A 16,418-nucleotide genomic window follows, 5' to 3' on the forward strand; every position below is an offset into this window, starting at 1 on the left:
ATAAATATATTCTTATTTGCTACTTTCTGGGAAATTTATTATGTTACTTGTCATATGTAACTCTATAATCCATCTGAAATAGTTTTTTTGTCTATGGAGTGAGAGATCAAAATTCATGCTTAAAAACTGCATAGGAAGTTGACAAAACTTGGATTTTTTTATTATTTTTTTATTATTTTTTTATTATTTGGTTGCTGAATTTTATAAGTTCTTTATATATTTTGGATACTAATCCTTTATCAGATACGTCATTTGCAAATATTTTTTCCCATTCCATAGATTGCCTTTTGTTGACGTTTTAATTTTGTTGATTGTTTCCTTCACCGTACAAAATCTTTTTATTTTGATGAAGTCCCAATTGTTTATTTTTGGTTTTGTTTCCCTTGTGTCAGGAGATATATCTAGAAAAAAGTTGGTATGGTTGATGTAAAAAATCTGCCTGTGTTCTCTAGGATTTTTATGAATTCATGTCTCACATTTTGGTCTTTAATCCATTTTGACTTTATTTTTATGGATGGTCAGCAATTGCACTACTAAGTATTTACCCAAAGAATACAAAAACACTAATTCAAAAGGATACATTGCACCCCAATGTTTATGGCAGCATTATCTACAATAGCCAAATTATGGAAACAGCCCAAGTGTCCATCAACTGATGAAGGAATAAAGAAGATGTGGTATACATATACAATGGAATATTACTCACACATTAAAAAGAGTGAAATCTTGCCATTAGTAACAATGTGGATAGAGCTAGAGGGTATTATGCTATGCAAAATAAGTCAGTTAGAGAAAGATAAAAACCATATGATTTCACTAGTATGTGGAATTTAAGTAATAACACAAATGAACACAGGGGAAGAAAAGAGAGAGAGGCAAATCAAGAAACAAGGCTCTTAACTATAGGGAACAAACTGATGGTTACCAGAGGGCAGGTGGGTGGGGCACATGGGTTAAATAGGTGATGGGGATTAAGGAATGCACCTGTGATGAGCACAGGGTATGGTATGGAAGACTTGAATCATTATATTGTACACCTGAAATTAATATTACACTGTATGGTAACTAACTGGAATTTAAGTAAAACCTTTAAAAATTAAAAAATGAAAGTAAGAAATATGATTTTTTTTTGCCTCCTTAGATTTTTGTCAAGGAACATCATCCATATTATGATTTTATTTTACAGATTGCAGTCACTTTTCTGTGATACCTACTATCTGCCATCAAACTGTTTGACACTAAACAATGACAATTTAAGATATTTTATAGGTAACTATTGAAAGAATTTGCCACTGGAAATAAAACCACATGCATCTACTTCATTTCATAACAATTACTTATAAATAGCTCAGTATTCATAGACCAACCCTGATCCTACTCAAATCCTTCATGTTTCTAGATGTACTTTTTTATGGGCAACTAAATTTCCCATAAAAGTTAATTTAATCGTTGTAAGGAAACATCTGAGTGATGCCTGGGTGGCTCAGTCAGTTAAGTGTCCCACTTTGGCTCAGGCAATGATCTTGCGGTTCATGGGTTTGAGCCCTGCATCCGGCTCTGTGCTGACAGCTCAGACTCTGGAGTCTGCTTACGATTGTGTCTACCTCTCTCTCTGCCCCTCCCCTGCTCACACCCTGTCTCTCTCTTTCTCTCAAAAATAAATAAACATTAAAAAAAAAAAGTAAACATCTGAACAAACTGAAATTAATGACTTTTCTTAGACCCATCAGAGAATTGAGATTTGAGGGCTAACCATACTCCCAAATCTGTTAAGGCATGTGAATAAAGAGGAGCACAATCAAGATCTGTTTACTTATGGCAAAAACTGCTGGAGTCAATACTGTTACAAACTCTTAAATGATAATTGTGGCAAATTGCTGGAGGTTGATTGTGGACTAATGTGAGAGTCAGAAAGTCCTGAAGGCCTTAATCTTAGTGGGGACCAGATATTTTTGTACATATTACCTCTGGGAAAACTCCTACCATGTTCTCAAGGTAAAAAGCCAAGAAAAAACTGACTCCTGGATCTGGAAGGAGAAAGAGAAAGTAGCTATTTTGAAATATGCTCAAATCCTTCTCCTGAGGAGAAAAAGATAAACAGAATTTCATCACACTAGAGAAAAAGACATTTAGTCAACTCCAGGACGCTCTGGCTTTCCTGTAACACTTAGCGATGACAAAAAGAAAGCTAAGAAACATTGCAAAGTTTATAGCCACGGAACATAGGACCACTAAAATACTGAGAATTAATCATCACATTATAGAATGCATCTTTCCTGCTCTCATACACACCCATCAGCATATCAACAAGACTCCAGTCAAATTAACAGTACAGTATAGGTGAGTAATGTGTAAGGCATAGCATCTATTGTCTTCAATAGGACACTAGATTAACTTGAAGCACCTGCCATCAAAGTCGTAGCACACTTTATGAACAGCTCAACTTTCAGCCAGAAAACATAAAGCTTCACACCAAAGTTCTCTTACCTTAGTTCCTATCACCTGATATATCACGTCTGAATTTCATCAAAAATTATAAAGTATATTGGGGCACCTGGATGAATATCTGTTAAGTATCTGACTTTCGCTCAGGTCATGATCTCACGGTTCATGGGTTCAAGCCTCATGTCGGGCTTTGTGCTGACAGCTCAGAGTCTGGAGCCTGTTTTGGATTCTGTGTCTCCCTCTCTCTCTGTCCCTCCCCCGCTCATGCTCTGTCTCAAAAATGAATAAACGTTAAAAACATTTTTTTTAATTAGAAAAATTATAAGGTATATTAAAAGGCAAGAGAAACACAAACTGAAGAGACAAAGTAAGCATCAAAACTACACACAGATATGACATAGATTTTGTAATTACCAGACAAGGGATTTAAAATAACTGCATCAAGGCTTCAATGGAAACATTGACAACATGTAAGAACAGATGGGAAATTTAAGCAGAGTGATGAAAACAACCAAAATTCAGAAGGAAATGGTAGAAATAAAACAAAAAACAACTATAACATAAATGAATAATGTTTTTAATGGGCTTATCCTTACACTGGATATAACCCATGACAGAATCAGTAAGCTTGAAGATATGTCAATGGAAACTCATAAAACAGAAATACAAAAATACAAAAGAAAAATAATGAAATAAAAATCAGAAAAGAACACCCAAGAACTGTGAGAAAATTAAAAAGTCATATTCATAATTGGAAGACAAGAAGAGAAGAAAAGGACAACTGAACAACAGAAATATTTGAAATAACAATGGCTGAGAATTTTTGAAAATTAATAACATACACCAAAACACAGATCCAGAAAACTTAGAGACTACTAAGTAGTGTAAATATAAAAAACTATACCTAGGCATATCTTATCTAGACTTTGTAAAGAAAAAAAGGACAAACAAAATCTTGAAAGAAGTCAGACATTAAGAATGTGACTTTTTGTAGCATAGGGGATAAAATTTTGACAAGTAAAGATAAACTAGAAGGAAATTATAGAAAAACTCCACCTAAAATGTTGAATATCTAGTATAAATTTAGCATTTTTATATGCAAATTATGATCTTTTACAATCGAGTTTAAGAGATACATAAATATACATTTTAATAAGAATACTACAACATATTTCTAGAGTACCGCAGTAGACTTTTTAAAAATTGTGTCTTATTTGAGTGACTGTATTATAATATGAGAGAGACCATCAAAGTTGTAACACACAGTTAGATGTCCAAATTCTACCATTCTGAAGGGGTTCAATGAGTTCTGGCCTGCAAGTAAATCATAATAGAAAGGTGATCAGCCCTCACCTGCAAGGGAAAGCCACCAAATAATGGAGGTCATAGAAAACAGGGTTCATTCTGTTCTTACACGCCATTCTCAAGGGAATTCATATTTGTCCTTTCCAAGAACAGTACAGAGCTGTTTATAGGATTAAAAGCTTGTCACATGATAAAAGAATATCTCAAAAGTAAAATCAATACTCAGTATCCTAGAAATCCTAGACAACCCTTCCATTATACTGCTTGAACATTAATCACCAATTCCATACCTTGGGTATACAAATTCATAAAACCAGTAGTTACATATTTGAGCAAATGTAAAAGTACACTGAGTCTGTTTAAATTTCATTAAATGTTATTAAGAATACCAGATGTGAAATTCTAAATGCCTTATTTTAAAATTAAAAAGCTTTATTATAATTTGATCAATCAAGGACCTTGCACTTCTCAGGAATACTAGTAATTCTTTTACTTTGTTTTGTGTTAATCAGAAAGGCAGGACTCATTTGCTGAGAAAAGTCAAAGACATAAGTTCTTTTTTAAAGGCTTACTGTCTGAAGCTTTCCTACAAAAGAAAAAAAAAAAACAAGAGCTTCAGATCTTATTTTCAAGGAGTCTTAATATGTTAATTATAGTCATTAAGGATGATATAACTTAGAATCTCACACTTTGTCAAAGCTGAAAGCTAGTGAAGCAAAGATCTATCATTTACTGATTTGGCCTTAAAACATTCTACATTTAAACATAACATTTTATACACAATTGTAAAAATGTCTTTATCATAGATAGCTAATAAGTTATTTTTTTTCTCAAAATAAAAAACAAATGACTTTTTTTAGCCTTAATATAGCTTTTTTTGTTAGCTTTTAAGAAATCTCAGTACAGTAAAAGTTCTAATTATAAAATTTTTACAAAAGAGTTACAACTGACATCAATTATGTCTTTAATTTGGGAACTTTAGCAGCAAACACTGTCAAGATACTCTCAATTCTGTTCCCTTCTTCTTCTTCCTCCCTCTCGCCCCTCCTCCTCCCCTTCTTCCCCTTCCTCCTCTCCTCCTTCTCCTTCTCTCCTCCTCCTCCTAACTCCTTCTGCTCCTTCTGCTTATCATTTTCTCATTAGCATGAAGTTATTTAGATTCGGGCTAAAGGAAAGTAAATAAAGATGATGAGTGCAATCTCCATGGTTGGTCATTAAATACTCTGCAGGATAATCCACATTCTCTTCCTTCATTTGACCTGCCAGATCCAGTGGAAGATTCTGAAGAGGATCATAGTGGATGATGGAGCTATAACATGGAAAACATTAGGATCTTTTGAGTCATTGCTTAGTGGAGAACTCTCCAGGGAGACATCTGACTACAGTAGATCTTGTGTGAATAACTTCTTTCTGATCAATTAGTTAATTGATGTGCTAGGGGCAGAACAATATACGCTTTATTCTGCCCCCAGCCATGTAGTCATGTGCAAGTCACATAATTTGGGGCTTTAGTTTCATTATTTAGAGAGATTGGGATAACAAAGCTTTATGTGGCCAAAGGAGGCTGCACTAGTTTAACTCCTCATAAGCCTGTCTACTAGTCCCAAGATCTGAGATTCTAAATTTTGTTGTTTATATTGACAATTTTTAAAAAAAAAGGATTGTTTAAAGTCCACTATAAACTCAACACATTATGAGAGTTAAAGAATTACATGTTTTTTCTACCATTAAAGTACTGAACCATGAAATAAACTAATATAAAATGAAAAAGTAGAAAACATTAAAATATTTAATGTGTGCATAGAGCATTAACTTTGATGTAATTTTAAAGATTATAATTTTCTTTGTGGGTATAACAATAAGAGAAGATGCAGATGTGGAAGTTCATGTGAGTTATGACTGGTAGGAATGGATGGGTGTAGGTCATGGGCATAGAAAGGGAAATCACATTAGCAAAGAAATGCAGTGACCATAGCACATTCAGATTTCAGGAGTCACTGTTTTCTAATAATTTCTGTTCTTTGTTTTCCTACATGGGATGAGAGCTAAACTATAAAGAACAATTTAGTCCTCTTAATTTTAACAGATGAAAACTCAAAGCAGGTATTGACAATTATATTATTTTAGTTCTATATTTTTGTATATAAGGTTGGACAGCTAAACTATCTCTTCTTCAGGCATTGGTAGACCATGTCCCTAATCCCTCTCATCACCTATTATTGTATGGCCTGCAAGCAGAGAATGGCCTTAATATTTTCAAATGATTGGACAAAAATAAAAAGAGAAAAATATTTCATGACATGTGAAACTCATCTGAAAATCAAGTGTCAGTATCCAATAAATGAAATTTTATTGGAAACAACCACATTCATCTGTTTTTGCATTTTTGCGGTTGCTTTCATGCAACAACATAATTGAGTAGTTGCTATAGAGATCATATGGCCTGCAACGCCAAAAAAATTTACTACCTGGCCTTTTGCAGAACAAGTTTGCCAAGTCTTGTTTTATTTTCTTCCTGTAACACTGTGTTAATTTGTAAATTATGATGGATAATATAAAAAAATTATCCGCAATGACACCCATAGATAACAGCAAACTTTAACAAGTCAGTGTTGTTCACTTTTTATGTAGTCTCCTGGAAAGAACTTAATCTTTGAAATCAGTCAAACCTTTAATCAGTTAAATCATCAGTTTAAACCTTGGATCCTTCATTTACTACCTCCTTGATTGTATACAAGTCAATTAACTTGTGTGACTTCCTTTTCTTTTACCAAAATATTATAATTCCTCACAAAGTTGTTATAAGGAATAAATAATATGATATATACATATATATACATTATGCACGTATAATGTAATAATACATTAATACAATAATATAATACAATAATATATTATTACATTATGTACTATTTAATAATAATATATATAATGTCATGTATATATGTATACATGTATGTGTATATATGTATAATTATATGTATAATGTCACTGTTAATATTTTTATTATCTGGCTATAAGAGAATAAATATGCATTTTAATATGAAATTTGAAACATTGTTTTTGGTTTTATTTAATCTACTACTTTTAATATTGAGAGGATTTATGTAATTTAGATAGATTATTTTTCCTTATCATGGATTAAAATCAGAATATTGTACACAATTTTCTTAAGAAAATTATCTACAACCTATAATACATATCGAATATAGTTGTTGGAAAAGGTGTTCTAATCCTAGATTATTTCGAAGCACAGCACATACAAGATTTATCTGGATTATATCTGGTAGAATTGACTTAGGAAATCAAGCTAAGGATCTGTTCTTGCATTATTACTTGCCATTAGCATTATACCACACTGGTGAAATTTATTTGAATATTCTAGGTGTTTTTTTAGTATGAATTTATGCAGTTTTTATTTTAGCTTTCACAATAACTTAATCACATTTAAGTTGTAAGAATTTTTTATCTACTAATATTTCATAGAAATGCGTTAAATACATTAAATATATATAGTTATATATACATAACTATATATAGTCGCTTGCATATTGAGACGGTGCATAATTAGTCAACGGATACTCCAAGTTGAATTACAGTTTCAAATCATCATACACTACTAAAACCATGAATACCAGAAATGGTGTTTCTGTTTCTACTCAACTATTAGCATCCATCCTAAATTTAGTCAATTTACTTATTTACTTTAGGCATTTACTTATAATTAATCCACACCAGAAAGAAAGGGTTTGAATCTACAGTGGCTGATAATACTAATTAAATTTCTACTCATATCTTTAGCTAGTTATTCATCTTACAATACTGGTTAAGGATTATTAGTAACAATGAGAAGTATTTAAAGTGGATATTGGTCAAGAAAGATAGAATGAAAGCTTAAAATAAAGTAGTTGTGTTGAGGCTACAGAAGAAAGATTGGTAGTGAGAGATAAAAGGTAAAATGGTAGAATTTCACTAAATAATTAAGTACAGGTGGTAACTCAAAGAGTTAAGTATGATCCCCTAGCAGTATGACTTGAATGTGATCAAACAGATGGTTTGTCACCAATAAAGGTGGAGGAAAACAAAAGTTAAGAAAGTGTTGGAAGTTCCAGAGATGCAAGGGGAAATGTCTCTATGCAGCATCCTAATGGAAATACTCTGAAGGTAACAGGATAAGCAAGTTTGGAAGCCTGGGTAGTTTAAGATTGACATCCAGATTTCAGACATTAGCATATAGGACAAAGGCCTAAGAGCATTAACACATAAGATGGAAAGGTCTAAGAAGTAAATTTGGAACTAGAAGAATATTTTGCCATCTGAAAAAATTATAGAAATATTTCATACTCCAAATTGCTCTATGGATCCAAACAGCCTATACGAGTAATAATTTAGCTTCCTTGCATGGCAATGAATACAGTTCATACTCTGGCATTTGAGGTATTAGGCACATAGCCGGCTGCAGATATTTTTGAAATATATAGACTAGTAATGTGGAATACATATGATCTCTTGATCTGGTCATGTGTTCTTAACACTGCTCTGATTTGCACATACTATTTCTTCTGCATGGAATCAAATTCCTCTAATTGCGAACCTGACAAATATCTGTTCAGCCCTAAAATTTCAATTCAAAGTCTTTTCAGTGAAGACCTCCCTAACTTTAAAGGAAGATATAGTTCTTTTTTCATCAGGGCCTCCACTGAGTTTTCTACCATTTCCCATTATTAGAATTTTTTATAACATTTCAGTTGACATTTATGTAACTATTCCACATTGAGACTGATCTTCTTGAGGGCAGTGTACTTGAAAAATATCAAAGTGACAATAATCAGTGGGATTGGAAAGATTATTTCTTAAGGAGGAGAAGTAAATGTCATATAAAGGGTTGGTCAGTGAAAAGGCTGCTAGGATTTTGATTCCTGGGCTGTCAGTGTCTGTTATGGTCATTGAAGTCGTTCCTGAAGAAGGGTGTGAATGCAGGTCTCCAAAGGCTCTGGGCCAAGTCTTGTCAGGCAATGTTACTAAAGGACTCATTCATGAGGATATTGAAGTTACCCCCAGATACTGGAATTATTTAAGGGTCAGAGGCATGCAGAGATTGAGTGCCTGTAGCTTGCCTCAGTGATTGTTAAAGTGTGATGTGGAAGTTAGCAGAGGTGGAAGGGGTAGGGCTGATGGGTTCTCTATTCATATTGTTGTACCCACCCACCCCAACCCTCCCACTGCACTTCACAAACTTCCTCCTGTTTTTCCACTGCTGCTTCTGGAAATGGTACAATTGAGCCAGCTATGTCCACCAAAGGATATAAAGTGTGGGTTCAGAAACAATTCTTGCATGAAAGCAGAAAAGCTGGGATTTCACTTCTGCTTCCAGAAGTATCTTCCTAATTAAGTAAATCTGGTAACATTGCTTCTATCTTTAACATTTTTATTGGTCTTTTGTTGCCTAAAGATAAAGCTCATACTCACAGTGCTTCCCAGTCCATCCCAAGTCCAGTCTTATCCTTCTGCATCCAACCTCTCATCCTCCCCCAAGCACAATGTGCCCTGCTACATGCCATCTCATCATTTCTCACCCTTTTCTTTCATATTCCCCTCAGTGACTGCTGCCTTCTCTCCCTGGAAAAGGCTCTCTCCCCAGACCCACATGATAAACTCCTCGGATTCACAAGTCAGTTCAAATACTTCTTCCTCACTGAATCTTTCTGTGAATATCTTTGCTCAGTGTTTTCATAGTACTTGGTTTATACCTCTACTCTCCATATTTTATTTACAGTAATTTGTTCGCACCTGCCTCTCATTTTATTGTGGGCTCTCTGAGAGAAGGTGTCATATTTTATTCAGCTTTGTCTCTTCAACATTAAGCATAGAACCTGGCACACAGTTCATGTCAATAAATACTGGCTGATTGTACAAAAGGGAAATTGTATTGTTTCTCGTAAAATGATGAAGTTTTAATGTAAGCGCTGTGCTTGGCCAAATATGCATTTATAAAAGCAGAGTTGTTATACTTGTACATTTCTTATTTTATGCCCTTTTGACTTTTCTAACATAGCTTTTTCTTCTTGTTATTCATTGTCAGTTATCATTTTTATCATATGGGCAGCAACTGCTTTGAAGGAAAAGAATGTGGTATATAAACTCACATGCATGGACATACAGAAATTCACATAACATATGTTAGTAATCATTTAGTAATTTCGTCCCTGCTCTTTTCAGAATTTCTCCATGTCTAAAACTTAATCATTTAGACTACAAAACTTACATCCTCTAAAAAGCTGGAAGGGAGAGAGAGACAATCCTCCCTTTTTTAACTTTATAAAGAAATCTTTTCATTCATAAAAAAACTAGCAAGGTTTATTTTAAGTCATTTTTGTATGAATGTGTTATTATCATATTTATGTTATTTTATCTTACCTTGCCTCTAATATAAACATCTGGTCAGATTGTTATGTATGTAATTATTAACATTCATTGCACTATAAGGAAATTATTGCATATCAAAAGGGTATGCTGCATAAGGAAATCTAAATTTAAAAATGCTTTCAGTTGCCTGGGCTTGTAGCACAAAAACATACTTTGCATGAATAAAATGTTCTGAAATTTTAAAAGACCATACTTTTCTGATTTTGTTTTCATTCAAAACAATTTTTCTTGTACTTTTAGTAGAAACTATAATCTGCCACTACAAAACACATTTTCCTGTTTACATTTTAAAGCCAACAAAAAATTATTCAAACAGGCATCAAAATTGGGGCAATAATGAAAAGAGTTTAGAAATACACCTTCTAAATTTTAATTTTAGGTCTTTACTTACAAAGTACATGATCTTGAACAATTTTATTAGCTTCCGGAAGTGTCCCATATTTATTTATAAAACTAGGCTTACTTGTGTTGCTTTCATTACAGGGTTGTTTCATAGAAGGGTTATGCCATTATAGGTAAGGCAAACAATGAAATGAGTAAATTGGGACTCTTGAAAGAATGAGGATTGTAGCAGGTCTTATTCTTAAAAACTTAAACTTTACATTTTTACTTAAATTTAACTTATTGTCATTGTTGTTACTACTACAGTGTTCATTATCGCTAGATTTATAGTAACCCAATATTATATAGCAGTGAATCTTATTGCATCGATTGTGTTGTGCTATACTCTATTTTGGCTTATTCTGATTATCAGTCAAGTTAAATAAGGGTATTGTGGATTAACAATTCAAAGAGTGTTAATATTATCCATACTGCAAAACATATACAAAGAAATAAAATTATTTCAATGACTATTTTAAAACAAATATTTAGAAAAGTAAAAGAACAGATTCAAATATAATATTAGAATATACATTAGAAGTTCTAAAATGAAATTTAAAGTTCACCTTATGCAAAGTTGAAATTAGTTAAGAACATAAGTGTTTTTGATATGTTACTTAAACAAATTGTTAGTATTTACAGAAACCTTTTATTTGTTTAAAATAAAAATATATTTCAACAATTTGCCATCTGCATCTATGAAGAGGAAAATATGAATAAGGTTTTGGGTCATGTGAGTTGATGAGGGAGTATGGGAGCAAAGTGCAGGCTACCAGCAACCCCTCACACACACACACCCAAGGTGGGACACTCCTGGCTGCCTAAGAACAGGGAAAAGGAAGGAAAGCAAATGGTTGACTGATAGAGATCACAGTCATGCAGGACAGGAGTCTCCTTCAGTTTACAGATAACTTAGTTAACTGCAAGAGAAAGGCAATCTTAGCCATAGCCTAATCTCCAGAAACCTATAGACTCTGTTTCCTGGAGCCCTAATGTCACCCTCATTAAGAGGTCAGGGGATTTAAGTGCTTGCCATGGTGATGTGGGAAACAAAGGCATATGAAAAATTAAATTTCCTTCCTGCCTACAGCCCATTGACAAGTCCTTGAAAGTGGTGGAGTGACCTTCCTCTAGGAGCTCAGCTGCCCTGATGATGACACTTTGCTAGAGGCAAAGGGAATCTTGGCTTAACATTATCCTGACCCCCAAGGATCCTGTGAGTCTCTTTAAACACATAAAAATTCCTTTGGAAACTTCCATTATCTCTACCCAACCCCCAAGATATATGTTGGCAATCATACTCCAGGCTTATGGCCCCCAATATACATCTGAAGGGTCTCATGACTGAAGTTTTACTAAACAGTAATAAATGATGTTATCCTAACAACAAGTAGTCCTTTAAGGCCCTGGAAACCTTGCTTCCAAATTTCCTAAAGGCCTACCCAGTCTCTAACCCCTTCCCAACCTGAAGGTATATAATCAGTCACTCTTCATAACCCCAGTGCAGCTTTTTTGCCACGGGTCCTGTCCCCATGGTTTAATAAAATCATATGTTTGCAACAAAGACGTCTTTAAGAATACTTTCTCCGAACCCCACCATCACCCCAAATCCCCATCAAGAGTCACTGACAACACAACACTAATAATAAGTGCAACCACACATATTGCACAGAACAGCCATTCCTTTATTCAGGCGGAATGAGAGTCAGTGAAGAAACTATTTGAAGGTGTTTAAGAGCTGCCTCAGGTACACGTTGGTAGTATTTTTACCATCCCAAAAAGTATTTTCCCTTCAAAAACAATGTCAGGGGCTCATAAATACGGGCATTCCTTAGAGAGTCATCATTGTCTTAAAAGACCATTGAGTCTGAAGAAAATAGTGCCATTTTTAGGAATGTAATTTATAAAATTGTTATTTTGTTCATGAAACAGTTTTTTTTTTCTAGTTTCATGAAGAAATAGCCAATGTATATACACGTACCTAATAGAATTGAATAGAAGATGTTGTTTCTAATTTATAAGCACCTATGGTTTCTTATCTTTTTAAGGATTGATGTGGAAACATGTTCAATAAGTGGAGGAGATAAACGCTGTGGAGTTATTTGGGTAAGTAAAACTAGGATTTGCTGGATCAAAGTAATATAACTGTGCTGGCAATTTTTTTCTGTGAGCTAAAACATAATACAAAAATGTAAGTCAGAGAAAACCACTCCTTTCATTAATTGATTTCTTTTAATCTTCACTTAAGACAATCTTAGAAGATATATATATTTTTTTCTGAGATTAGAAAGAGAATGAAACTATGTTAACCCCAAACAAAAGCATTTTACATAAGTTGTAGAAAGATACCTCTGCCAGTAGTTGAATACATGAGCAACTGAAAATTCCCATGTTAAAGATACCACACTGGTAAGTTCAGAGAGTCATTAGCCATTTTAAATAAAGATTTTTAAAAATATAAAAAATAAGTATGTATATTTAAGAAAAGGGGTTCTATAAAAATAGTTTATGTATGTTTCCACAGTTCCACACATTCCGTGACACTATTCTTAACAAAAACATTAGTAAAGAATTACAGTCAGGCGTGCCTGGGTGACTCACTTGGATAAGCGTCTGCCTTTGGCTCAGGTCATGATCTCCAGGTTCGTGAATTCAAGCCCCACATCGGTCTCTGTGCTGACAGCTCAGAGCCTGGAGCTGCTTTGGATTCTGTCTCCTTCTCTCTCTGCCCCTCCCCCACTCACGCTTTCTCTCTGTCTGTCTCTCTCTCTCCAGAATAAACATTGAAAAAAAAAAAAAAGAATTAGTCACGATAATGAATTTCCTTATATGAAAAGGAATCGTTTTTGAATTTAAATGATTAAAATGTCTCATTTTGAGAAGTAGTTAAAAGGTATGAAATAAAGATCACGTCTTACATAAGCCATTAATTAAATAATAACTTAACAATTGTGAGTATTTTGCCTATTGTCATAGAGGATGCAGACATCTTTTCATGAAAATAGTTATCCAAATTGCTGTGACTCATGTATAAGTATTCAATTTATCAGATCAACAGTCAAGAATAGTTTCATTTCTGGGGCGTCTGGGTGACTCAGTCAGTAAAGTGTCCAACTCTTGGTCTCAGCTCAGGTCATGATCTCTCAATTAGTGGGTTCGAGCCCTATGTCTGGCTCTGTGCTGACAACTTGCTCAGAGCTTGGAGCCTGCTTCGGATTCTGTGTCCTTCTCTCTCTACCCCTCCCCTGCTCCTTCCCTGTCTCTCTCTGTCTCTCAAAAATAAATGTTAAAAAAAAATTTAAAAAGAATCAAAGTATCCTCCTTATATTGCCATTATTGATTAATATCAATTATTTTGAAGTAATAGATTTGTACTTTTTAATGTTTATTTATTTTATTTTTGAGAGAGAGAGAGAGAACACATGCAGAGAGACAGGGAGAGGAGAATCCCAAGCAAGCTCCACACAGGACACGAACTCAGGAACTGTGAGATCACGACCTGAGCCAAAATTACAAGTTGTACGCATAACCAACTGAGCCACACAGGTGCCACTGAAACAATAGATTTTTTAAAAATAAAGCTAGATAAAAATACTTAAAAAATTAATTTTTGTATTACTCATTTATGTATGTGGAATTACAAAACAATAAACATGCTTTACATTGCTGTTTCAATATTCAGAAATATGCACACCTGGTGGGTCCTATTCTTATATTTTGAAGTGTGTATGTGTGTTTAAATCTTAGTTATTTCTTTTCAATATTCCACAGAACATTTCAACATATACAAAATAAGAAAGGAGAGCATAATCATTCCCCATAGATCCATCAAACAACTTCAGCAATTACCAAATCATGCCCATAGTATCTGATGCCCATGACACAACCCTTCCCTTGTGCTACATTATGTTCAAATTAAAAACATCCCAAACATCATTTATTTTCATCCATAAATATTTCTGGGATATACGCATAAGGTTATTCTCTTTTTAAATGAATATAACAAAAATGACATTTCACACTAAAATAATTAATGATAATTTTTTACTATTATCAAATATCCAGCCTATAGTCAGGTTCTTACCCCCCCATCCCCCCAACCCCCCTCTTTTTTTTTTTGCTTTCTCTCAGCACATAACTTAAAGTAATAGTTCTTTCTTCTCAGTTGATATCTATCAGGTGGTGTATCTCAAACTTTCTGCATTTTCTCTCCCTGAAGGAGCGTTTTTAGACATTTATTTTCTCTAGTTGCCACCCTTCTCCACGCGATTTTATTACCACTGATATACTATATAAAACTGCTTATGTACTGTGGCGCTTTAGAGGGCCAGACAATATTGTAATATCTAAAATATTTTTGTCCACCAAGAACAAATTTTTGTCTCTTGGGGAAGATATCCTCTCTATTAAAATGTATTTCACATATTCCTCCTAACTTCTTGCACATTTTTTATTTATATACTGCATCTACTACATTGGGAAGTCTTATGGCTATTGTATATAATACATTCTGTTTTATAGCCATCATTTATTTTTAGTTCTCCTGATAAATATGTATCTAATTATCACTCCAGTTCTTATTTACTGTCTCTCTGATTGCTTTTATTCTAATACCTCATTCTCAAGTCAATTCCTCAAGAATGGTTAATGGGAATAACACTCCCTATGTTCTTGACTATTTTTAATAGAATGCTGCTTTTACATTTCAAGATCATTTGGGCTTATATTTTTTTCCTTGAGCATTGAAAAAATGATACTTCATTTTCTGGCATAAAGTGCTACAGTCAAAATAGCTAAGGCAATTTGATTTTCTTTCTATTATAGGTGGCTTTGTTGTATCACCTGAATGACCAAAAGATATTTTATAGTTTTGGAAATCTAATTTTACTAAAATACACTGTTATGTTGTACATTCTAGCTTATTATTAGTTTAATATTTATATATTTATATAGAAACTAATATATTTATCTGGTTTATCTTCCTAGGAGTTAATGTGACTTTATAATATGTACTCTCCTTTTGTTCTTTCCACAATAGTTTTCTTGGATAGTTCTTATTTTTTATTTATTTTTTAAATGTTTATTTATTTTGACAGAGAGAGAGAGAGTGTGAGTGGGGGAGAGGTAGAGAGAGGGAGAGAGGGAGAGAGGGGAGAGAGAGAGAGAGAGAGAGAGAGAGAGAGAGAGAGAGAGAGAGAGAAAGAGAGAGAGAGAGAGAGAGAGAGAGAATCTGCACGGAACCTGATGTGGGGTTCAAACTCACAAACTGTGAGATCCTCACCTGAGCCAAAATCAAGAGTTAGACACTTAACCAACTGAGCCACCAAGGTGCCCCTCTTGGATAGTTCTTAGAATGTGTGTTGCTGAGTTATTTTGGCTCTTCTTTTTTGTGAAGTCCTATGGTATGTGGATTTTTGTCTGTCGTCACGTCTATTCTTTCTCTATAATTAAAAAAAAAAAATCTCTCTCTCTCTTCATTTCCTTTTGATTAAAAAATTCTCCACCTGCCCAACTCCTTTTTTTCTTAAAGTGATACCCACTGTGTTACACACTTGTGTTTCTTCCAGTTTATTCTTCAGTTGCGATTTTAAAGTCTTTTTTTTATTGAATTCTTCATCTTTTTTATCAAAATTTAATTTTCTTCAAATTTATTTCTTCTCAGGTGTTCTAGAACATATTTATGCTGTTCTTTCATATTTCTTTTTATTTTAAAAGTTATTTTAGCTCATTTGGAAATATTAGGTGGCAGTTTTCTTCTCTTCTGTATATTTTTGGTGTGATTTTATTGCCTGTAGGGATAATATTCTCTTTATTCTCTTAGTCTCTTTCCTCTTATAAGACTTTGTATAGAATTTGACAGC

This window comes from Acinonyx jubatus, chromosome A1 (genome assembly GCF_027475565.1).
Source record: "Acinonyx jubatus isolate Ajub_Pintada_27869175 chromosome A1, VMU_Ajub_asm_v1.0, whole genome shotgun sequence".
Classification (NCBI taxonomy): domain Eukaryota; kingdom Metazoa; phylum Chordata; class Mammalia; order Carnivora; family Felidae; genus Acinonyx; species Acinonyx jubatus.